The following is a 25,781-nucleotide window of genomic DNA, read 5'->3' as shown; positions in this document are numbered from 1 at the left end:
TCCTGCATGCAAAAGATCTGTTTTATCACCAGATTATAGACCTCCTCCCTATTTTGGCAGTGAAGCATACTTTTGGATGTGGCTTGTTTGAAAGTGTTACATATCGCTTCACTCTCTGCCAGCAGCTCTGTCCTTGTCTATCCTATCCTATCGCAGACTCATGAAACATGAGTGCATATTTTTCTGGATAATGAAATGAAGACAAACCGTTGCTAGAGAAGAATGTGTGTATATGTGTGTGTGTGTCTGTGTGTCTGTGTGAGGGAGTGACAAAATTAATCCAATTCAACTATGTAGTGATTTTGAATTATATCTGCTTGGAAAAGGCAAGCTATCATAAAAGGCTGTTAATACTGTGGGAAATTATATTAAAAGGAAACAAGACAAGAGTTGATTATATCCATCTCTATATTACTTGTGCCACGTCTATTGATCCACTTTAAATGCACAGTTAAATGTGTGCTAAGGCTCAGTCACAGATTTAAATTAAAGAGTTGAATAGAGTGGCATGTGAAATGAGTATCTCCCCAAAGCACATGCAAAGTGTATTTCTCTCAAGACCCAACATTCAAAACCCTCCATCCGACTTCTTCTGCTCCCACTAGCATTGAACCTTTATATAATATGTGCAGTGTTTTTGCTGTGGTGACACAATAAAGCAATGGAAGAGACCCAAGGCATTGAATCCAACGCATAGCTAATATAGGAAAGGTACGCCTAAAACAACCTTGACAGGTGGCCACCTAATCTCTGTTTAAAAGCTTGTAATGAAGGAGAATCAACCAGCTTGTGAGGCAATGCATTCCACTGTCAAACCGCTGTTATTGTCAAGAGGTTCTTCCTATTATTTAGGCTTAATCTCCTTTCTCATAATGTGAGTCCATTACTTCAGGTCCTGACCTCTGTAGCCACACAGATAACAATCTTGCTCCCTTTGTCATGTGACAACTCCTCCGATATCTGAGGATAGCTGTCATATTACTCTCGATCTTCTCTAAAATAAGCATACCTAGTTCCCCCAACCGTAAGACTTGGCTCCAAGACCTTTTAACGTTTTGTGGTCATACACTCCCTCCAAACATGTTCCAGCTAAAGTGGTATTGTTACTTCCCTTGCTCTGGACACTGGCCTGCTTTGATTGACCCTAGTATTGCATTTTTAAATGTAAGCTTCTTAAGAACCGTGCATGTTCCTAACATTATTTAATATGGGGGGAAACTAAGTCTGAGAGAAACTGACTCATTTCCAACCCCTCAACACAATATCTGACATAAAATGGCGAGTCTTCCATGCCAACGGCTTTCTTTTTTTTCCCCCTCAGTGATTTTTCTGGCAAGGTTTCTGTGCCTTTTAGTAGCTTCAAATTTCTGAAAATCAGTAGCTAAATATTTCTTTACTGTGTGTGAAAGGTCCACTCGCTCTTAGACTTAATAAAAAGGTCACCGAAGCCTGGTTTATATGGACAGCAAATTGTAATATTGAGTTCTGGAGCAGTAAAAGAGCTGAAACACTGTATATTGTTGGAACAAGGTTCTCACCGTTCAGTATTTCTCCAAGGAACAACAAACGACCCAACAAACAAGCAAGCATTCCTGCTGTAGAAAAGTAGCAGAGCAGGGAGTAGGAAGAGTTGTCTGGAATTCTAAAGCTCCCTTGCTATGGATCAGGAGGACACAGCTAAGTAATCTGAATTGGTAGAGAGATGTGCTGTCAACTCAGTCATTATTTATTTATTTATTTATTTATTTATTTATTTATTTATTTATTTATTTATTTATTTATTTATTTATATGCCGCCCATCTGGTCTGGTCGACCACTCTGGGCAGATGAGAGTAACATGAGAGTAACATGCTTTATGGCCATGTCAGTGACGAAGGAGACCAGTCTGGAGCACCAGAGGTTAGGATTGGCCACTGACGTATCACAAAAGAAAAATAAATGAGTCACCTCCAAAATGGACAAGGGAGAAACAGTTTGCTTGAAGTTTGCAAATGCAATTTTTTTTTCCCTGGAGGTGCTCGTTTAGAAATCTAATTTAAATAGAAATGCAATGCATCTCATGATTTATAAAACACATCAGAGGCCCATTCAAAAAAAAAACATTCCTTAAAAAGATAGATTAGCTCTGTGAATCCATCTTGGCCTTTCGAACCAGGTTCAGCCCATCCACTAGCCCATAATCAGCTATGCCAGTCTCTGATTTTTTATACATAATAATGATTATACCTGGTAGCTAAGCAGAATGTGTTTCTAAATTAAAACACCACATTTCATGTTGGCAAAAGGGCCAGTAAGGTGCTTTCCCCCCCCCCCCAGTTGTCATTTCTGTTCTCAACATTTTTCTTCCTATTTTGACACACTGGGGTGGGGTGAGGATAATTACAACCGTGTCTAATTAGGCATAGCTATGTAAATTTAGCATTTCTACATGATTATAAATGTCAGGAGAGCCATAGAGAAGACAAGGAAATTTGGAGTACCTCTTTTGTACCTAGTCTAAAACGTCTGTATTGCTAATCCTATTCATCTTGAGTTGGAGCCTAATTAGAATATTTATGGACTAATAAGTAGGTGAACACGACACTCCAGTTCTGTTCCAAGGGTGAGAAAAGGCATTCATTAGAAGCAGTGTTGTCTGTTTTGATTAATGTATGGTATAATTATCAATGCACTGTTGGACAATCTTCGTAGATTTATTTCAGCTGCAAATATATAAAAAGAAGGTTGCCCTGAATTTTGTTCATTGTGCCCAGACGAAAGAGAAGGAACAACTGGCCAACTTCCTCTGGAGAAATAAATGATCTTCTTTAGACCTAGAATCCCATTTGGAACTTTTCATGGCTTTCTAGATATACGGTAGCTTATTCAGTAGTGGTCTACTGTTTGTTTCTTCTGGGGACACCCTGGGACTGTGCAGCTTGCCCAACGCCATATAGACTAGCTCTTCTCCCAGGATGCACAAATGGGGAAATCAGACTTCCAGTCTCAGGCTCCACAACCAGATACCTAACTCATTTAGCTATCCATCCAGACTACATACATATAACCAGGATACCAACACCATCATGAAATCGCAAAGTTGGGAGGGGTCTTATTGGACGAGTCCCACCTCCTGCTCAATGTAGGAAATCCACAGCAGGAGTATTCCTATCAGATGGCCATCCAGCCTTTCCCTTTAATGGGGGGAGAGCCCATCTACATCTCTAGGTAATTGGTTTCATTGTTAAACTCTTCTTACCATCAAGATGGTTGTCCTCTGGTTCAGCCAAAACATGTCCTCCTGTAACCTAAGCTCATTAAGCCCTCTAGGGCAGCAAAGAAGAAATCGTTCTTCTCTTTCGTGTGACAGCCTTTCTGGTTGTCATGCCCATCCATAGTCATTTGATTGGCCAAGTCACTGCCTGTTACAGTCAGAAGTATGTTTGGTTGGAGACTGTTTGATGACATCACGACTGTGTTTGCATAAATGGCATCTAACTGTGGGTGACTAGACATTCCCTTCCAATGTATATACACAAATCTGTCCTTCTGAAAAATATCAACTGCTGGGGACAACAGTGGGGGTGCACCATGACCTTCACGCCCTGTTTGTATTTAAGCTGCCACAACATTTTTGTCATCTTTTTTTCTTTCTTTTTTTTTTTTTTTTTGCCTGATATGGAACAGAACAGTGGTCTAATCAGGCCTTTGGTATGATCCCTTCTCAGTTGAATGAAATTCTTTCTTAGATGGCCACCTGTGTGGAGCCACATTATGGTACATATGAGCATCCTTGGGTTATGTATGGGGACCACCAGCGCCCACCCTCATCCACAGTTTCATTCATCCTGGCCACAACAGTAGAAAGAGCTAAGAAAGTGAATGTTACCAACATGGATGGTGCAAAAAAAAAAAAAAAAAAAAAAAGGATGTGGCTTCTATCTTGAAGGAGGAACTGATTGTGTGTACTATTCCTTAGGCACTTGAGAAAATTAAAACTATGAACTTAAAAAGAACTTCTTCATCATCATCATCTCAGAACTGCAGACCTGAAAGAGACCCTGCAGATCATTGACTCCACCCCGTGTCAAGGAGGCACAATAGGGGACTGGACTCCTAACCATACCCAAACCACTGATCTATCCAGTGAGAAAGTTCATTTAACTCCAGGCCTTGACAATATGAAGAATTATATTTAGGCATCAATTTCTACAAAAAAATAAAGACAAATATAGCCTCATTCAATTGTTGATGGATATCATTAGGTGGCATGATCAACCTTAATTAATATATTCACATTATTCAAATGCAGGTGAAGGATGTTATTAGATGTCAAGATGAAAAAAGCAGAGTACTTTTCTTTTTGTTTGATGTGAAAAGCAACTGATGCTGTGCAATATATTTCAAGAAGGAGGAAACATTGTCTTCCAAAATCCATTCCTTCATAATATATCTGCTCCTACATAGTCTTGACTTGTTGACTTAGTATTGAAGGAGGAAGATAAGGAAGTGGAGGGGGGAGAAGAGGAGGAGGAAATCAAGTAGTACAGTTAACCAACACCCTCAATCAGGACTTAGTTCCCTCTGCAGTCCTATTTAAATCTTCCTTATTTCACAGTTAACTTGGGGCAAATCTACACTGATCATTTGCATTGCTGTCTTCGGTGAGGTAAATGAGAAAAATTCAAAACCTCGTGGCAGTCATGTGGGAAAGAGGGGGCACAGGGTGAGGGTGGAAGGCCATTGGGACAGGTGACCAAGGAATAAGTGGGTGGGCGACTGAGCAATTGGGTGGGCAGTGGGGGAGGAGTGCTTTCTGGTATCTATCATGCTATCTGGTATAGCGCTATATCAGACAGCAGGATTTTTTTTAAAAGTGGCAAAGGGGTTCACATCTGTGAAATTGATTCCCATGAATCGATTCTACAGCCACCTCAAAATAAACTGACCTCTTCCAGAGGAGCAAAAAAAAACCTCACTCCCCGGGTGCAGTAGTCCACACATGCACATGCCTCGTGTGTGTACACTAAAATCGAAATAGGGATTTTTTTAAAAAGGGGGGGGGAACCCTGTACAACAGTGGGATTTTTTGTTAGTGGGTTCAGGCTCTGGAATGGACTGGGATGGGAAATCTGAGCCTCCAGAGTCACATTTTGTGGCAGAATCCACACTGAAGTACGAGACTGACATTGGAAGACATTGTGCAGCATTGCTACCTGAATGACTGCAAAAATAATAATAATGATAAAAAATAATTCCCCAAATTTCAGGCACTCCCCAGGTGCAGTGTTTCCGTTTTCTTAAAACAAACAAAACACAAGTGAGACTCAAAATATCCCATCAAGTCTAGCAATCTTTTTCTTTAAAAGACTGTTGATCTCCCTCTCTCTGTTTTCGCAACTAATTAAACAATGTCCTGTGTTGTTGTTGTTGTTGTTGTTGTTGTTGTTGTTGTTGTTGTTGTTGTTGTTGTAAACCACAGTGCAAAATGCACTGAAGCAAAAGTGACATTCTCTGCTGTTCAGTAGATGGAATTTTCTTGGAGGGGGGTTGACAATACCTCACAATTCATTCAATGCAAATTGTGTTTTTCTTTTTCTTTTTTTAAATCCCAATGCACAAGGGTTAAGCATTTTTAGAGCTGCAACTTTATTTGATGTGCCAGTGGGTGGTTATCTACTTTATGATCTGTCTATAGAAAACTTGTCTTAACTTGAGGGGGGCCTGTGGTCTTCTCCTTCCACCTGGTGCCAGATCAGGCCAGTTCAGTGTGCATTTTATTTCTCACCTACAATAAATAAATAGTTCTGGCTAGTCATCGGATTCCCTCAAGGATTCTAGCTACAAAACTATTGCACCTGACGTAAGTTAGCTCTTTTGGTTTCTGCTGTGGTGGATGCATTTCGATAGCAAGAATGAGCTGACATTTGCTACTAGAAAAGAGATATTTATACTTTTTTGCAACGGCATTGAACCGTATAAATAGGAAATAAGGCTGAAAACAGTGCTATTTGTGAGACTGGCTGCCTGAGAAGATAGTACCCCTTTCACCTCTCGAATATAAATGTGACTGTAGCCTATGATAAAATTAAACATATTTCATGTCTTCACAATTTTTCCCCACAGGGCAGCAAATCTATTCCAGAAAATCCTTGATATGTACTTTTATCACCATCTGCAGCTTCTGCTTAAGAAAAACCTAGACCAGAATCTAAATCGCTTTGGATCCTACCCAAGGAGATTGCACCTCTTAGGTCAAAAAGTGCACGTTGATATTTAGGATCAGTTTTCACTGGGACAGAACACTTCCAGTTTGATTGTATTTTTCCTTCTTGTTTACATTAATATGCTGTCAAGGGCATTCAACCCTGATTCTGGTTTGCGGTTTTATTTTTAATTTAACATCCTTTATAATTTTGTGGCAAAATACGCCAGGAGACACAAGGTTCCAGGTTTAAACCCCAATATTTTCTGGTGGAGAGTCAACTTCTAAATTTTGGGAGAAACTGTCCAGAAACATAACAAGCTTACTCAGAATAATCAGAACTGAAGTAGATGGTAGTCCAATGTGATAGAAGATTGCCTCAATTTATCTATCTATCTATCTATCTATCTATCTATCTATCTATCTATCTATCTATCTATCTATCTATCTATCTATCTATCTATCTATCTATCTATCTATCTATCTATCTATCTATCTATCTATCTATCTATCTATCTATCTATCTATCTATCTATCTATCTATCTATCTATCTATCTATCTATTTAAAAATACATAGGCCACCCTGTATCACAGGACCTCAGGCAGGTTGCACAGTCATAAAAACAAGTGGAAATATATAAGATCTTTAATAAAATTAAACAATTTTATGCACTTAAAATTAATATAAACTTAAGTCTATAGATACTAGCCAGGGTCCACTCAAGGGTATAGCACCTGCACACCTCCCATTGCCAGGTTTTCCATTTTACACACTTGCAGAAAGAGGCAACGTCTAGTGTGAAAGGTTCTCACCTTTCCACAAAGTCCAGAAGACAGAACCAGTCACCTGACATGCTGATCAGTCATTCAAGCAAAACAATTCCTGCATCTCCACCATTCTGTGTTTCTGTGTGCCCATCTAGTAGGAAGTATTGAATTCACAAATCAATCATCGTCATCTTAAAACTGCAGATCCAGAAGGGACCCTATGGATCATTGAGTCCAGCCCCTGTCAAGCTGGAAATCAAACTCCCAACCTTTAGCTCCATAGCCAGATATCCATCCATCCATCCATCCATCCATCCATCCACCCACCCACCCACCCACCCACCCATCCATCCATCTATCTATCTGTCTATCTGTCTATCTATCTATCTATCTATCTATCTATCTATCTATCTATCTATCTATCTATCTATCTATCTATCTATCTATCTATCTATCTATCTATCTATCTATCTATCTATCTATCTATCTATCTATCTATCTATCTATCTATCTATCTATCTATCTATCTATCTATCTATCAGGGACTATGAGCTATTGTATTTTACTTATATACACTTCACTATAATATAATGTATTCCCGGACCTATATTTGACTTCTTCCATGGAGTACAACAGCCTGCCCCTGTTCTGCAGAATTTGGCCAAACAGAAGCCCACATTTCAGGTAGGAAACAACTGTAACAGCTGGAAACAGAAAGCAAATGTTTAGGATTTAAAAATAGCAACACGGAATTATATACTGAAAGGAGGAAGGGCAGGGATTGCCTTAGAGAAGTAAAGACAAGGAGCTTTTCTTGTTGTCTTCCACATTTGTCTTTGTCACCTCATTAGACTCTCTGACAGTTGCTACCATTATGACAACAGGATAAACTTTGCCTAGCAGGAACTCAGCTCTGACACATTCACCAGAGGGTACCTCCTGACAAGCACGGTTTGTTAGGTTGACGTTACCTTGAAAAGACACTCACCTTTAAACAAATATCCCTCTTACACAATCAGAAAAAAACTTACTTTGCTCTTGAACATCATCTGATGTACTGTTATGCTTCATCTTTATACCACTTCTTTGTGCATCTATTGTCTTGCGTTTAAATGGTAGATTCCAGATGAACAGATTTGGACAATCCTAAAGACTAAAATTCTGTTCAGAGAACATATCAAAGATCAGTGAAATGTTGAATAAACATGAGTACGACCACTCTCAATCAGGGCCTGTCGTGTTCTGCCCTGTACTAATTCAGAGATAACCCCACCCAATTTCATCCTGTGGGATTTTCACTCACCAAAACCACCCCCATCCTTCTTCCTCTAATGAACCCATTCAGACCAGGGGAAAGTAAAACCAACCTACGAAGTCTCCTCAGACTGAAGAAGCTACTTGGATGAGTAGTGAAATGTTACAGCCTAATAAGAAAGAATTCCAGCTGCCATGACTCAACATCCAGATAGCAGAAAAATCTGTTATGTATTTGTGATAAATATACCACAGTAGCTCTTAGAGGTGGGAATTTTGTAATTCCAGGACTCTCAACCCCAGAAACCATCTAGAATCCTCCAGGCAGGCTTCTGAGACTGAAAGAGAGGGGAAAAGAAACCAAACGAGAGGTCTTCCTACTGCCGTTGTCTGTTTCACTAAACGTGCTTTGACTGGAAAACGGAATTGAAAGCCTCCTCAGTCACACTGCCTGCTGGGAATCACTTCACTGCTTCATGAGAGTAGTTTATTGCGAGGCTTCATCCTATGGAATCTAAGGGGTAGCAAGTTGGCTTTGGAGTATTCTAACCGACTTCTGAATTTGGGAGTCCTGAAGTTGTGAAAATCCCATCCCTTGTATAGCCTTTGTGAAGCATTTAAATGTCCACACAATTAGAATCCCATGAGAGGCCTCACCACTGTGCCTGGAATAGGGGTGACACTCCAGTCAGATGGGTTCTTCGTATGATTTAGATCCCCGGCCGCCTTCTCTCTTCCCATGGTTCTAACTGTGTGAACACAAACACCTAAATAGGGGCAGTATTTTAAAGAATCCACCTTCGAGCAGGCTGTTGCCCCAGTTTGAATCTTGATGAGGTTAATAAACTCCGCAGAGCCTTGTCCCTCAACTGATATAAAATAAACTGGAGGGATCAGGGCCACTTTAAAATCTCCTTTAAGAGGCCATAAAAGCCTTAGTTCTCTATATATTCCTCTTTTTATACCTATAACATTAAACCAGGCCAATCTCTCACTTACCCATTTTTCCTTGAGCGTTTTTTGTGTGCCTGCCAAGTTTTGGATTTAAGGGAGGGGGAGAATCAGGTTTTTTTTCAGTCAGGCTCTAAACCCCCTGAAAATAGATATTGCTGACATGCAAACTTAACGATAGATGCACAATTTAGAAAGCAGGGCCTTGTGTCAACTTTGAAGAATGAGGTGAATTTAAAGGTGCTATTTAGGAGTGAGTAATTCTTTGGGTCTTAAAACTCTCATTTTTTTCATATTCAGGTCTAGCAGTTTCCCCCACCCCCTGCTCTTTCTTCTTTTCTGACTTTGGCTTGGAAGTAACAGCAATCTCCATCTCCACCCTTTGACTCTCATAGCCTAGAGCAAGTATCTCCTAAGACCACACATAGTTTTTGCTACTAACCTTAGATACGGCCAGGCTGCAGGTTTTGCACCACCTGAGGTTGCCGGAGACTGTTTCGAAACATGAAGTTCAAGCCTATTTATTTTGTCTTGTCTTAGAGGATAACTCAGTGCATTTTGAATGCTCTTATGTGGCTGCATTAAATCAATAACAGGCCAATGGGAACTAAAAATCTAGGGGCATGTAATGGTTAGTGCCATGGAACTGGGATCAGGGCCTGCTGAGCCTGAAACTCCCTGGATGACTTTCAGCTAGTCACTCTTCCTCATCCTGATCTACCTCACCAGGTTGTTGTGAGGATAAACTGGACAAGAGGAAAGTCTTGTATAATGCCTTGTGTTCCATAAAGCAGAGGATCCCAACCTAGGGTCCCTAGATGTTCTTGAACTACAACCTTCAGAAGATTTCACCAATAGTTGTGCTGGCCTTGATTTCTGGGAGTCGTAGTTCAAGAACATCTGCTTGAGAACCACTGCTGTAGAGGAAAGGAGGGATATAAAGGAAAGGAATTTGTAAAAATAAAAGACTGAATAGCTGAGTTATTTCATAACTCCAAGACCATGAAATTTGACATGGCTTCTAAGGGAATCTTGAGTATGTGTATATTTTATTTTTAAAATAGCTTAACTTTGCTCATTAGAGAACAAAACTCTTTAGCAACAAGGTGGCATATACCAAGTTCCTCAAGAATGAGAGAATGTATACAAGTAAAACAGATGCTCAAAAGTAGGGGTTTCCAAAAGAGGAAAAAACATGGAGGACTAATCCAAATGCTTGTAGCTGGTTTTTGGTGGAACTCTAAAAAACGTTGTCACCTAAACGTGCAATCCTGACTTTTCCCACTACTGGAATGACACAGATATCACTTATGTGGAACCGAGATACCTATTTTTGAAACCTCAACTGTGCATATATATTTTTGGATTACAACTCCCATAACCCCTTGCTTGCAAGTTGGGGCATTTAGAAATTAAAGTCCAAAACATCTGAAGGATCCAATCCATTTTCTGTTTCTCACAGAAGCGTGTTTTCTGTAAGTGTTCTGAAGCCCTTGCAAGACATCCTGCTTTCTCCCTACAGGTTCCTCAGGGTTTAAATGTAAACATTGTGAATGGTCACACCCAGCTTCCACAGTCAAGGTTCGAAAATCCATATATACGTGGAAAACACTGATAGAAATTTCTTCCTTGTGATCTCAGAGTGGATGTTTACACATCACTGTTCAGCAGCCCTCAGTTTAAGAGCTAAACCCTTGACTGCAGAACGATATCCAAAATATTACAAACAAAATTTAATCCATCTTTTAAACAGCCACAGAATTGTGTTAAAGGATTATTCAGGAGTTAGACTTTTATTATGGTCTCACGGGCGGGATAAGTACCCAAGATAGATCAAAATGTCATAGATTAGTATCTTTTGTAAGCATCACACAAGAAGTCATAAATCGTAAATTAGGTGGATTATTTTTATGTCGAATTCCCATCTGCTTTGATGCCAATCCCCAACACAGCTGATGGAGGTGCAAAAGGGGGATCATATCTGATAATGTATTAATGTGTTTTCGTATCTGTTGTTTTTCTTCTTATAAATCTGCTGTACTCACATCAGTTGCATTCAGTACCTAATGTTAACAACTAGATTGATTGTGTTGTGTTACATTTTAAAAAAATAGGCAAGATGTGTGTAAGAGATTTAGGTAGTATGTGACTACTCTATGGCTGGATGGTAAAACATTAGGATTTTTATGATATTCTGACCTTTTGATTGTATGATACCTTTAAAGATAAAGGTTCCCCTTGACAATTTGTCCAGTCGTGTTCGGCTCTAGGGGGTGGTGCTCATCCTCATTTCCAAGCCATAGAGCCAGCGTTTGTCCAACGAGAATCTTCTGTGGTCACATGGCCAGTGCAACTTAGACACAGAACGCTGTTACCTTCCCACCAAGGTGGTCCCTATTTATCTACTCGCATTTGCATGCTTTTGCACCGCTAGGTTGGCAGGAGCTGGGACAAGCGACAGGAACTCACTCCGTCACATGGATTCGATCTTACAGCTGCAGATCTATAGACCTTATAGCACAGAGGCTTCTGCAGTTTAACCTGCAGCGCCACCACATCCCAACAACATGATACCTTTAGTAGAAGTCTAAAATGGGCATGGTAAATATGCATTTCCAGTCTGTGGGACAGTGGAACCTCATATTTATTGGGATCATACCATAGAATCATAAAATAATTGAGTTGGAAGAGGTTTAATAAGGCCACTGAATCCAACCCCCTGTTCAGTGCAGAAAGCCAAATCAATCCGGATCAAGTAGTCCTAAACTCAGTTACAGAAGCCCTTAATGCTGGGTACTCTTCATGAGAATATACTGATAGAATCTGTCTGTTTGACAAATGAGAACAAGTATACTGATATCTGAGAAGAAGAAAGTAATATCCAAGGATATCATTGTTTATACCAGCAAGCAGTTACATAGAATATACAAGAGAGGACATGCTGACTATCTGCTGGTCCAGTTATTTGTTACATACATGGGTATTTTGACTTCTAAAGTACCCATGAATTTATCTTCTAAATCTATCAAGGAAATCTCAAGAAATGGCATTAGAGTCCCCAATGACCTGTCGTGTTGGTTGCCTTCAACATGCATTTTGAATCAGCCCTGTTAGGACTTTGTGACTTTTATGGTCGTGACTTTGTTAGGACTTTGTGATTTTTATTCTCTACTGCATGGGAGGGTAGTATCCTAGGAATGGAAAAGCCAGGCAGAAATGTCAGAAGTTTGAACAACTCTTACTAGGATTCGGAGCCTCTGCTAGGGTAGGATGCGCTGGTAGGCTATGATTTGAATGGAGGGAGGATCATCCTATAATTTGGGGGAGACTATTTCAAAGGGGCAGTGGATACAGACCAGGTTTTGCTCTGAATTGTGTAGGAGTTATTCAATGAGTTTGATCCATCAGGTAACAAATACTCGGAGGCTGTTGGATCTAAATAGCTTCTTAAGAACCCTTGGAGATTATCAGCTTGTGATTTGGATGAAAGTCTTGTCAACCTCCGGAATGAGAACTAGCCAGGACAGCTGATGTTACTGTTAGGTGCATTTCCCAATTTGGCAGGGCTGAACAAATTGGTACAGGATAGCTGTGGGAGAGGAAATGGCGATTACCATTGACAGATCTCGAGGTACTGGCTGAAATCTCAGGAAATGGCTGTGCTTGAGCAACACTAGAGGAGAAAAGATGCTTGTTTTTGTATATGAGGTGCCCTTCAGACTTGGGTGTCTGTCTTCACCTATTTCCAGCTGACACCAGGAATGATTGCCTTGGTTCAGAGAATACTATGCAACATGGAAAAAGTCAGGAAGGAGAATGAGGACTGGGATAAAGCTGATGGGTATGTGTCTGTCATGCCATTTGGAGCCAGTCGAGGAGCAATACCAACACTGTTACTCATGACTTTACCCTGATAACAGTGGCAGAAGGGTGATAAAAAAAGTTCTCTGAGATATAGGTGAATGTTCTACAAGCCACTCCAGCACTCAGGAACTGCTACCTCCCAACCTCTGAATGCCTTGCCTCTATGTTATCACACTGTTCATCGCTATATATGAGTGTGGACCATGAAGAAAGCTGACAGGGACGGGGAGGGGAATGATTGTTTGAAATGTGGTGCTGGAGTAGAGCTTTGTGAATACCCTGGACTGTCAGAAGGACAAACAAGTGGGTCCTAGAGCCATCAGGGCTGAACTATCTCTGGAGGCAAAACCAATGAAACTGAGGTATTCATACATTGGGCATACCACAAGAAGATTTGTTGGAAAAGATGGTAATGATAGGAAAAGTTGAGGCAGCAGGAACAGAGGAAGACCAAATATGGGTATGGATTGACTCCCTAAAGGAAGACAGAGCCTCGAGTTTACAAGAGCTGAGCAATTGAGGATGGATATTTTGGAGGTCCCTCATTCGTAGGATCACCACACATCAGAGGTGGTTTGACAGTGTGACAAACCCAGACCTACTGGGATCTGCCACACGTTACACTAAGCTGCCACCAACCATTCCCTATAAGAAGTCACACAGACCAGGGATGGATTTTCAAACAAATAAAGAATAAGGTTTATTTAAATACACACAGGGAAAATAAAATAATCAGGTGAATAAGATAAAGTAACGTGGCTTAGTTTCACTCATACATACACACAGTTTGGTTCACACAGAACCCTTAACTTGAAGCACAGACCCTGAACCTATCAGTTCTGGCTAACCAACAGACACCTGAACCTATCAGGTTGGTACTCTGACACACAGTAGTACCCTGTCTGACACACAGACTCCCACACCAGCTTGTTCTTCCCAGCTGCTGCTTCGTCACATCCCAGCGTCTAAACTTCTCCACACACGCTTCACATATATATACAGTACAGCCCCTCCTCCTGATGTCCCGCCTTCCACTCCCCATAGGATGGAACTTTCCCTCCAAACCCATGACAGACAGGTAACATCAGTGCTGTATGTAACACCTCCCCTCTTTATAAGTTGTTTTGTAGGGGGAAAGCTAAGGTGCTTTTTCCCAAAAAACAACCTGGATAAAACACACAACAACAGTTATACATACCATATCATACTTACTTATACTTACATTCTAAGTTAACCATATCAATTAGGCATTTAAACATTTACCATATACATTACATCAATTTACCTTTATTCATACAAACCAAATTCAAAACCAGGTACATTTAACTTTTTGTCATCAATATATATACATAGTCCATGTTTCTTTCGCCGTCTTCATTCTTCAGGTCTTCTTGACAAGGCGTCAGCAACACAGTTCACTGACCCTCTGACCACCTTCACTTCAAAGTCATAGTCCTGTAGGTTTAAAGCCCACCTCATAAGTTTGCTATTGTGGGTTTTCATTGTCTTTAACCATTGCAGTGGTGAATGGTCAGTGCACAGAACAAAATGTCTTCCCCAGATGTAAGGCTTGGCCTTCTGGATCGCGTAGACTATGGCCAAACACTCCTTCTCCACGGTTGCCAAATGTCTCTCACCTTTTTGAAGTTTCCTACTCAGGTAGGACACTGGATGCTGGTCACCATTCTCATCCTCCTGGCAAAGAACCGCTCCTACCCCGCTGTTAGACGCATCGGTGTAGATGATGAACTCCCGGTCGAAGTCTGGAGCACGCAGCACCGGATAGTTGATTAACGCCTCCTTCAACCTCTGGAACGCCGCCTCACAGTCGCTGGTCCACGGGATGCGGTCATCAGTCTTCTTCCTCGTCAGATCGGTCAGCGGAGCCGCAATCTCGCTAAACCTCGGGATGAACTTTCTGTAGTAGCCCACCAACCCAAGAAATGATTTGACCTTTTTCTTGGTGTTGGGTCTAGGCCAATCACGAACAGCTTCTATTTTGGCCTCCAGGGGTTTTATCATTCCTCCCCCTACCATGTGACCCAAATATTTTGTTTCTGGGATACCCAGCTGCAGTCTGTTCTCTCTGCAGAGCCTAGGCCAAAGCACTCCCTCCCCTGGATTAAAGTGCCTCTCCCTGCCTTCCTGGTCATCCCAAGCTTTCTTTCTGACCTTTTGAGCTTGCAGGGTCTCTGCTGCTAGCTCTATGTTTCTCTTTAGGTCATTCATCAAGGTGTCTATGTATGTCACAACGTCTTGTGGGTCATCCTGGGTGATCTGCTCCCAATTTTGTTTGATCAAATCAAGGGGCCCTTTCAGCCTTCTCCCAAATAAAAGTTCAAACGGACTGAACCCGGTACTGGCTTGTGGCACTGATCGATAAGCAAACAAAAGGGATTGCAGCTTCTGGTCCCAATTGTTTGGATTCTCTGCCAAGTAAGCCTTAATCATGCGCATTAGAGTCCCATTGAACTTCTCAGTTAACCCATTACTTTCAGGGTGATAGGCAGTGGTTTCCTTGTGCTTAATTCCACAGATTTGCCATAAGCGTTTCATGAGCCTTGATGTGAACGATGCGCCCAAATCTGTGATTATTTCTGAGGCAAATCCCATCCTGGACATATACCCCACCAAGGCATCTGCCACTGTGTTAGTTTCAATGTTAGTCAAGGGTATGGCTTCAGGGTATCTCGTGGCATGGTCCACAATGGTGAGAATGAACCTATTCCCCCTCTTTGTGGCCTTGGGCAAAGGTCCCACAATATCCACCCCTATGCATTTGAACGGAGTGTCAATCACAGGCATAGGGCACAACTTTGCTTTGGTCCTGTCGCGGTTATTCCCCTGCCTTTGACACACATCACATTGTTTACAGAACTCCCTGATCTGCTTCCCTATGTCAGGCCAGTAGAAATTCTGTGTGATTCTCTGCTGTGTTTTGTTCACCCCTAAGTGCGCAGCAAACATGTCAGAGTGCCCCCTTTGTAAGATCATGGGGCGATACTTTTCAGGTACCACTAGCTGACTTCTGATCCCATCTCCCCCTTTTGAGATATTCCTCAGGGTCTCTCTATATAAAATCCCCTTTTTCTCCAGAAATCTCACTGGGGTTTCAGGTGTTAGCTGGGCGTCAGTCACCTGTTCAAAACACTTTTGGAGAGTGGCGTCTGCCTTTTGCTCTTGTCCAAATCTGCTGTCTGTGGTTAAGGTTTCCACCACAGCTTCTGAACTCCCCTCTGCTTCCGTCTCTGGCTCATCATTACCCCCTTGAACTGTCCCCGTGGTGGCTTGTGAGCGTGTAATCACTAGCACCCTTTTCACATGTTCAGCCAGGTCATTTCCCACGAGCACGGCTGCTGGCAGAGTCGATGAAATCGCTAGCCGCCAAACTCCCCTCCAGCCTTGAAAGTTCACAGGTACCTCCGCTACTGGCAGAGAGATTACCTGCCCCTCAATCCCTGCCACCTTCATGCTCTCATTTGGGATTACATACTCCTTAGGAATAATATCTGGATGGCACAGGGTCACCTGGGAACAAGTGTCCCGCAGCCCCCGATACTGACGGTCAAGTATTCCTACGTCCACCCCTGCTGTCTCAAACAACTGAGAATCTGTTCTCACGAGCAAGCATCGCTTGACCTCCACAAGAGGACCATTTTCCTCAGCCTGATCAGCAGATGTAGCTGTTCCAGATTGAGTAGCCATGGCAACAGGCTCCCTCAGTGACAATGAGCCTTGCTCTTTCTGGACACAGAACACAGCTTTTGGCTTGGTTCCACTCGAATCCTGAGGCACCATTCCTTTTAGCTGCTTTAATTTCTCACACTCTGAGATTAGATGGCCCTTTCCCTGACAGAAATAACATTTTCTGGTGTATTTTGAGTCTTTCTCATCTTGTTTTGGTTTTCCCTCCAAAATCTGAGGTCTTGGTTTCATGTCTGAGGGCTTCCCTTCACCATGGGCCCCTCCCCCTTGCTGGCTTTTCCCTGGTCCCTGAGAGTACTTGCTGTAGGTTTCTTTGGGTTTACCTACAGATTTCCCCTCACCCAAGGGCTTTCTTATTTGGGAAATAAAATCTGCGATCTCGGCTGCTTCTGCCACAGATTTTGGTTTCCTTTCCCTCACCTGGAATTTCAATTCCCCATGCAGGACTGAATAGAACTGTTCCAGTGCTATCAAGTCTTTAAGCTGCTCGTAGGTCTCTGTCCCCTCCTGAGATAGCCATTTCTCAAGCAGCCTCACCAATTGGGCCCCCACTTGGGTAAAAGTCTGCTCTGGCTTTTTGGTGATTGACCTAAATCTTTGTCTCAACTGTTCCGCATTTATCCCATGTCTTGCAAACACCAGTTTTTTAAACTCTGCAAAATCTCTCATCAGTTCCTCAGGCATCTCGGCATAGACCTCAGCCAGGCTACCACTGATTAAAGATCGCATGATGGTCATCTTCTCAGTTTCCCTCACTGAGAAGTCCACAAACGCTCTTTCCACTAAGGAAAAGAACACCTCAGGACAATCTCCCTTGTGGTACACAGGGAATTTCTTCAGGTCAGCCTTAGACAATTGGCCTCCCTCAGAATCCCTATTGTTATTATTATTCTGATTCATCAGTTCCAATTTTCTTAGCTCAAACGCCATTTTCTCTCTCTCCATTCTTTCTTCTCTTTCCATTCTCTCAATCTCAAATTGCCTTCTTTCTCTCTCTAATCTTTCCTCCATTTCCCTCACCCTCAGTTCATGCTGTTGGGCTAGGAGTAATTTTCTGAGTTCTGGGTTCTGCTCTCCTGTGCTGTCACCCTGCACTGAGCCAAATTCATCCTCAGAACCTTGGTCAATCTGGGGGTCTTTCACTTCACCCATTTCTGCCATTTGGCTTCGAGTCAAGGGCATAATCCCCCCTCAGAACAGGCTGCTTTAAAAAGTCAAGCCTCAAAATAAAACGACCACTTTTTTCCTCTTTTGCCTCAGAACCAGCTTTCTATAGATTGCTGCTGTTCTTCAGCACTACTTGCAACTGTAGCGAGTTAGAGACTACCCCCCTCTGCTGGGCCTCTCAGCTGGCAGGCTAAATCACTGCTACTACACAGTTTTGCCTCAGCTTTTTTCCCGCCAAAACCAGGCTGCCTCAGAGCACTCTAATCTAGTCTCCCCAGTTGGCACGTTCTTCTACTAGCGCACCTCCCCGTGAGGTACACCTAGAAGATTACCTACGCACCTCAGATTGTCCCTGACTAGACCCCCCTTGCTCTGGGCACACTTGCCAAGGCTTTGCTGGACCACTGGACAACTGGACCAGTCGTATCCCACACGCTGGACACCAATCAATGTGACAAACCCAGACCTACTGGGATCTGCCACACGTTACACTAAGCTGCCACCAACCATTCCCTATAAGAAGTCACACAGACCAGGGATGGATTTTCAAACAAATAAAGAATAAGGTTTATTTAAATACACACAGGGAAAATAAAATAATCAGGTGAATAAGATAAAGTAACGTGGCTTAGTTTCACTCATACATACACACAGTTTGGTTCACACAGAACCCTTAACTTGAAGCACAGACCCTGAACCTATCAGTTCTGGCTAACCAACAGACACCTGAACCTATCAGGTTGGTACTCTGACACACAGTAGTACCCTGTCTGACACACAGACTCCCACACCAGCTTGTTCTTCCCAGCTGCTGCTTCGTCACATCCCAGCGTCTAAACTTCTCCACACACGCTTCACATATATATACAGTACAGCCCCTCCTCCTGATGTCCCGCCTTCCACTCCCCATAGGATGGAACTTTCCCTCCAAACCCATGACAGACAGGTAACATCAGTGCTGTATGTAACAGACAGTACCTAACAACAACAGTGGTATCACAAAGACCTCCTCTATAGCTTCAGCATCTGGCACTGAAATCTCAAAGGACGAGATGGTGCTGTCTTGGCAGCCTTAAAGAGGTCAGCTAAAATTATAGCAGCAAAAGTTTCAAAATGAGTCTGAAAGAACCTAGGACAGCAACTATTTGAAAGTCTCCTCTGGTTCCGATGGCATAAAGAAGATAGATACAATAGCTTCGTTCAGGTAAATGGATCTAGAAAGTTCTTTAGAGCTTTGGCCTCGTTTTTTAGGACAAGTATGCTCAAGAATAAGGATGTGGTGGCGCTGCGGGTTAAACTGCAGAAGTCTGTGCTGCAGGGTCAGAAGACCAAGCAGTCGTAAGATCGAATTCATGCGATCGAGTGAGCTCCCGTCGCTTGTCCCAGCTCCCGCCAACCTAACAGTTCGAAAGCATGCAAATGCAAGTAGATAAATAGGGACCACTTCGGTGGGAAGGTAACAGCATTCCATGTCTAACTCGCACTGGCCATGTGACCACGGAAGATTGTCTTCGGACAAACGCTGTCTCTATGGCTTGGAAACAGGGATGAGCACCGCCCCCTAGAGTCGAACACAATTGGACAGAAATTGTCAAGGGGAACCTTCACCTTTACCTATGCTCTAGAATATTCATAAGAGCACCAGGTTTGAAGGGGCAGTAAATACAGTGAGTACAGAAACATATATTCTAGGGACTTGAGCTTCATTTTATTTTTTGTAAAATGTCGCTATGGGGTTCTTCTCGTGCATGGAATTTTAATAACCGTATGATACAAAGGTGATCAGGGAAGGGGGCTTTCCCAAAGAAACACTGTGACAAATTGTAAAGACACATTGCAAGGGTAATTTTCTGACTGGCCCAATACAATCAGCTGAATGTGCAAGTGTGAAAATCTTTGCGCTCAGGCCGGGAGGGACGTCTAGCCCCAAATTCTCACATATTGGGAGATGCTTCACTGGTGATTTAATTAGAGATAACTGGAAGAGTTTATCTAAAATTGCTATCCATTATGAATCCAGGCTGCAGACACTGAAATAAAATAGCATTTGATGGCTAATCCATTATAGCTCCCTTCATTTCTTTTTCTTTCTTTCCGGGTATTGCCTGCTTTTTACAGATATCTTTAAGTACTTAACCACATGTAAATAGCAATTTCTTAAAAATTATTTTCTTTGGCCCCATACCTTCTCTTTGGACTAATGTGTCCAAAGTTGGACTACCAACTTCCGTGAAAATTTGCTAATTCACAGTTGTTGCTAAGTTTTAAAGCTAGAAAATTCTGTATCTGAATCTTTGAGAGCTACTGAATCATGTTGGCTAGAGGATTTGGGAAGATATGGCCCCAAAATTCAATTTTTTAAGCTTGCTAGGTGGAGGAAGAGTTGGAAAGCAGGTGTGATCTACACTACATAGCAGTAGCGCTTTAACTGCCATGGTTCCATAGTGGAAACCTAGCAAATCTAGTTACATATAGTGCTTAACATTCTCTAATAGAAAACACAAGTGCAATACAGATGTCTAAGCACCTTAATAATAATTGTGTGCCGTCAAGTCAAGTCCAATTTATGGTAATCCTTTCCAAGGTTTTCTAGGTGTAAAGTACTCAGATGTGGTTTACCAATCCCTTCTTCTAGGACTGCCCTAGGACTATGCAGTTTGCCCAAGGCTACAGAGGCTAACTCTTCTTCTGGAAGACACAATGGGGAGTCAAACTCCCAACCACTGGCTTTCAGGTCATTGCCTAGTGCACTAAGCTATCCAGATTCTAGCGTTCTGAAGAACAAGAACAGACAATTTTGTTAGGTGGTTGTTATAGTTTTTTTGGGTTGTTTGGTCGTTTTCTTGAGGTTTTTCTTCCTAATGTTTTGCCAGTGTCTGTGGCCGACATCTTCAGAGGACAGGAGTATAATAATCTTTTTATATTTTATTCATGTATTTTATGTTGTAAGCTGCCTAGAGTGGTCATAACTGACCAGATAGGCGGGATATGAATGAATGAATGAATGAATGAATGAATGAATGAATGAATGAATGAATAAATAAATAAATAAATAAATAAATAAATAAATAAATAAATAAATAAATAAATAAATAAATAGGATCCTAGCTGTGAAAGCCTTCAAGAATACAATTTTCTTAGGGCTTGGAAGCAATTTTGTCTTCCAGCTCAGAAAATGTTAAAAATAAATAAAATAAAGAACAATAAATTGGATGTGCCGATAAATCTACCTCCTTTTATATTGTTTGTTTCATTTTGTTATTTCTTTCATTGAGTTGGAGGTTTTGTATGTGTTAAAATTTTATGTGAAAAACATTGCTCCTGGAGAAGGAACACGCATTGGCCTTGCCCTGCATGAAAATTCCTCCATAGTAAAATGATTATTTAAAAATAAATTGGGGCAGCAATGTGTTTTCCTGCTCCAGAAGCAAAGCAAAAGAAAGCAAAGCACAACACGCACACACAGGAGACAGCTCTGGTATCAAACTGCTATGTGGAGTAAATACACCCCGAGTTACTGCAGAAGAGACTTTTCCTTCACTACTTTCTTTTCATCTTCCCGCCACATAAAGCTATACCCACAAATTTCTTGAGATACACAGGCGTCTTACCTTGCCGGCACAATGTAGCTACTTATGTGTATAAATAAATAAATGTTCAAGTCTGTACAAGAATCTCCCATGAATGACCTAGATTTTGTTAAAGGGAGGAATGAGAAGAAAGAGAGGCAAGACAGTGAAAGAATGTTCTTGCCTTTAAATGTTGATATGGAGACCTCCTAATTTCTTGTCTTGCTTCTATTTTGAGAAGTTTCTCTTGCTCTCTCTCTGAATGTTCTTTGAAGAACAGAGATGCTAAAAGAGTAAAAGTTAGAGGTTGCTGAATGGAGCATAATAGAACCGAAAGCACAAAACTGAGAGGTTCCATGAGGCTTACTCCTCGGTAACTGGGTACAGGATCACAGCAACCCTAAAACATCTTAGCCTAGTAAAGCTTTCTAGGATGCTATGCAGCTTCACCAAAGCATGTGCTTGAAGACTGTCATCTTTGTATCAGAAAGATTTCCGTCGTCTAGGATGACCTTCTCTTGCCGCTCCACTTGCAAGTTCAGATAAAAGTATGCATAGCAGCATCATGATTTCCCGAGTTTACTTTTGATACAGAAACCACGCCGCCTTTGCTGCGCCCTAGCTAGAGGCAAGACGATGCGACGAGAGCAGCAATGAGCTCTGACAGTCCCAGGTTGTTCCCCCTGATAAATCAGTAAGTGAGGACCTCTGCGCCCGCTGCCTACTTTGTAGAGGTCATGCTGCAAACAAGGGAAAAAAGGGAAACTTGCCAAGTTTAAATGGAAGGAAGCGGCCACACAGGAAGGCTGCTTTGGTGTCTTTGATACCAAGAAAAGAAGGGTGCATTTCCCCTTCTGTTAAAGGTATTGAGTCCCAAAAATAGTTGGAACAGATTGCAATGGCTCTTCCACTCTGACTGTGTGCACTTTTGCATTGCTTACTTGACATTCCATGACAGCAGGGACTGTAAGCGCAGTGGTACAGCTACTGAAGGGGTGAGCAGTACATGGCCCTCGGGTCCGTTTTATCCCATTTCGCACTGTGCCTTCCAAGCTGCAATCCCACTAGCTATGTACAGTGTATTCAGACAAATGTGCACATACAGACTGAATCAGGGCTGTTTGGGCATCTGAGGCAATCACAGGGCAGAGCAAACCATCCTGGCCCCAGCCAGGGCAGAGTAGCACCCACCACCCATCCTTTGCGTTTAAATCCAGCAGTAGCTCAGTGGGGTAAACATCTGGCCATGGAGCCAAAGGTTGGGAGTTCGATTCCCCGCCGTGCCTCCTTGACAGGGGTTGGACTCGATGATCCGCAGGGTCCCTTCTAGTTTTGCAGTGCTAAAATGATGATGATTAATGGGGCTTCGGCAAGCAGATGAAGACCTGTCTCTTCAGGCAGTTCCCTTAGTGACTGGTTGTCTGTGATGGTTTTTTTTTTTTTTAAATGGATTGTTGTGCCTTGTTGCTTTTAAATGTGTTTTTGGTATTGATTGCATTTCCCATTTTTAATATAGTATTTGTTTAAACCTTTTTAAATGTATATGTCATGTTTTTAGCTTTTAAATATGGTCTTTGTAGTGATGCAGGTCACTTCGGGATTTTTTTTAGGGGAAAGGCAGGGTAGAGCGAAAGGAAGGAAGGAAGGAAGGAAGGAAGGAAGGAAGGAAGGAAGGAAGGAAGGAAGGAAGGAAGGAAGGAAGGAAGGAAGGAAGGAAGGAAGGAAGGAAGCATCTAAAACGTGTTATTGTGATTGAAAGTAGGAGAAAAGAACTGAAAGTATTACTACCTTATACTGTAAGGAAGATGCTGAGCCCACACCAAAGGAAGAGGCTAGCAGCTTTACCCTCCACCAAAGCGCTCACCAGTTGTTGTTGGTTTCTAAATGAGATCACAAAGCTTAGCAGACCAGAGCACAGGTTGCTGTCCTCTGAAGATGTTGGCCACAGAGACTGGCGAAACGTTAGGAAGAACAACCTTCAGAACACAGCCAAAGAGCCTGAAAAAGCCACAACAGCCCTTAGCAGCTCTATTCAACATTATCTTTTTCTTTCCCCTACCCTCTTTAAGTTGCAGTACACCACCAACAGAGAGACCGCCATCGGTGTAGCATCTTGTATGGAATTCATGTTCTTGTATTTTCTTCCTTTCACACACCCTTTTAAGAAAAAGCATAGTTAGTTGCATTACTAGGACCAACTGTGCATGTGGTAGCAGATGAGCATCTGCATTCCTTTATGGATTTTGAGTTGTTCGCTTAAAGCAGTAGGATCTGTCCTTCTCATTCCTCCCCTTTTGTTTCCTTGTTCTTGTTGGTACAACAATGTCACTGCTGAAGTTCATAACAGCTGTCGCCTCCTTCTTTTTCTCTTCTGTTCTTTGGGCAGGAGATGGGCCAATAATTCTGCCAGAAATAATTCTGATAGTGCTGTGTAACACCCACCCAGCCACAGCCATCTGCATGTCCCTATTTGCAGAAGTGGAGATTTTTTTCCCTTAGAGATCTCAAAACTGCGAATACCGGCACAGACCTGGATAAAGATCAAACCAGACTACCTCCAAAAGGTTAAGGGTGTGTTGGGCACCTATCTGTGTGTTCTGATTTGGGCGCAAACTAGTTTGGGGCAGTAGACATTTCTGATTTCCACTTAGAAACAAAGTATACGTGGAACAAAACAAGGTATGCAACTCAGCACACACCTTCTCTTAGTAGAGAAAAGCAGTCTGAAACAAGGAGAAGTGTTTTTCTCCTACCACTTTAACTTTGTCTCCAAGGGCATTTTTGAATTCCTCAGCCCCACATGGGCACCTCCACATACAATCCAGAATTTGTCTTGGGAAAAATAATGAGACAAAAATCTGGAGGGACAAAAGTTCCCCACACTGCTCAATCTGAAGGACAGTCCAGTTTAAATTTAGTTTAAAAAGAATTAATATAAAATGAAAAGAAAGCAAGAACCTTATTTATTTTACTTAGTTATTTAGTTATTTAGTTATTTAGTTATTTATTTATTTAGTTATTTATTTATTTATTTAGTTATTTATTTATTTATTTATTTATTTATTTAGTTAGTTAGTTAGTTAGTTAGTTAGTTAGTTAGTTAGTTAGTTATACATACATACATACATACATACATACATACATACATACATACATACATACATACATACATACATACATACATACATACATACATACATACATACATACATACATACCCCGCACCATCTTGCAGCCAGGCCACTCTGGGCGGCTAACAACAAGATAAACACAATATCAAAACACGATAAAAATAAAACATACATTCAAATGAATACGACAACCAATGGGATAACTTAAAACAGATGGCTATGAAGGTGGTAAAAAGGATGATGAAAGGGTGGTAAAAAGGATGGTAAAAGGGAGGCTAAGATCACAAAAACTTAATGCTCAGGGAATGCTTGGTGGAAGAGCCAGGTCTTCAGTGCTCGTTTGAACCCATCCAGCGAGGATGCCAAGCAGATCTCCATGTGGAGGTTGTTCCATATGCAGGGGGTGACTGCCGAAAAGGCCTGGTTTCTTGTTCTTTCCCTCCGGGCCTCCTTTGGGGACAAGGCCCTCAACTGCCCTGCCTGTGAAGAATGGGTATTACGGACAGATCTGGCTGGGAGTGAACCCAAGCCTCCTGGAGCTCCACCATGATCCTCCACCACAGGTCCATCCGCAGAGCCACAACTTCTCACCTGACCCTCAGCACAACCCCCCCCCCCCGGTTAGGTCCATTACATAGGACCATTAGGTCGAGAAAGTGGGTGACCTACAGCGTAAAAACTTCCAGAGCGAGGCGTAAAACACCCAGAGCAAGCTTCCATTAGGAGGGGAGAGTCAAACCAACCAACCCAAACGAATTATGATTACATAGTAATACAGAACCCAACTAAGTTAAATTGGTTAAATTGGTAGGTATAGGGGGAAAGAAAAAAATTAGGGTAAAAAGTACCCATCAAGAACTACCCATCAAGAGCTACATGATGGGTGGAAGACTTGGCCGGAAGACTAGGTGGAAACATGGATCCCCTGATCACAGCTTCCCACAATGTGGTGAGCTGTGTTGTATCTCTATTTACGTTCTAGAAATGATTTTTAACTTGGCATTCATATGTATAAATTAGCATATGCACATTTTATGCAGATCTGTGATCTCTCTTGTTCAGTGATATGTTTCTTCTGTTGTTGTGATGTGCAATTGATCTCTTTTTTGGAAAAAAAAAGTTTCTATTGGAGTAAGATTGAGAAATCTGTGGCCCTCCAGATGGAAATCAACTTCAGTTTCCATCG

The 25,781-nt window shown here is 41.9% G+C and overlaps 1 protein-coding gene across 8 annotated transcripts in view; it reads left to right on the top strand.

Moving 5' to 3' along the window:
* Positions 1–25,781, top strand: part of CDH4 (cadherin 4) — a 954,442-nt gene that overhangs the window by 841,288 nt on the left and 87,373 nt on the right. The window lies entirely within an intron of this gene.

The sequence above is a fragment of the Pogona vitticeps genome, chromosome 4 (assembly GCF_051106095.1).
Source record: "Pogona vitticeps strain Pit_001003342236 chromosome 4, PviZW2.1, whole genome shotgun sequence".
Lineage (NCBI taxonomy): Eukaryota > Metazoa > Chordata > Lepidosauria > Squamata > Agamidae > Pogona > Pogona vitticeps.
The sequence above is the reverse complement of the archived record's forward strand: the minus strand, read 5'-3'. Positions and strand labels throughout refer to the sequence as shown.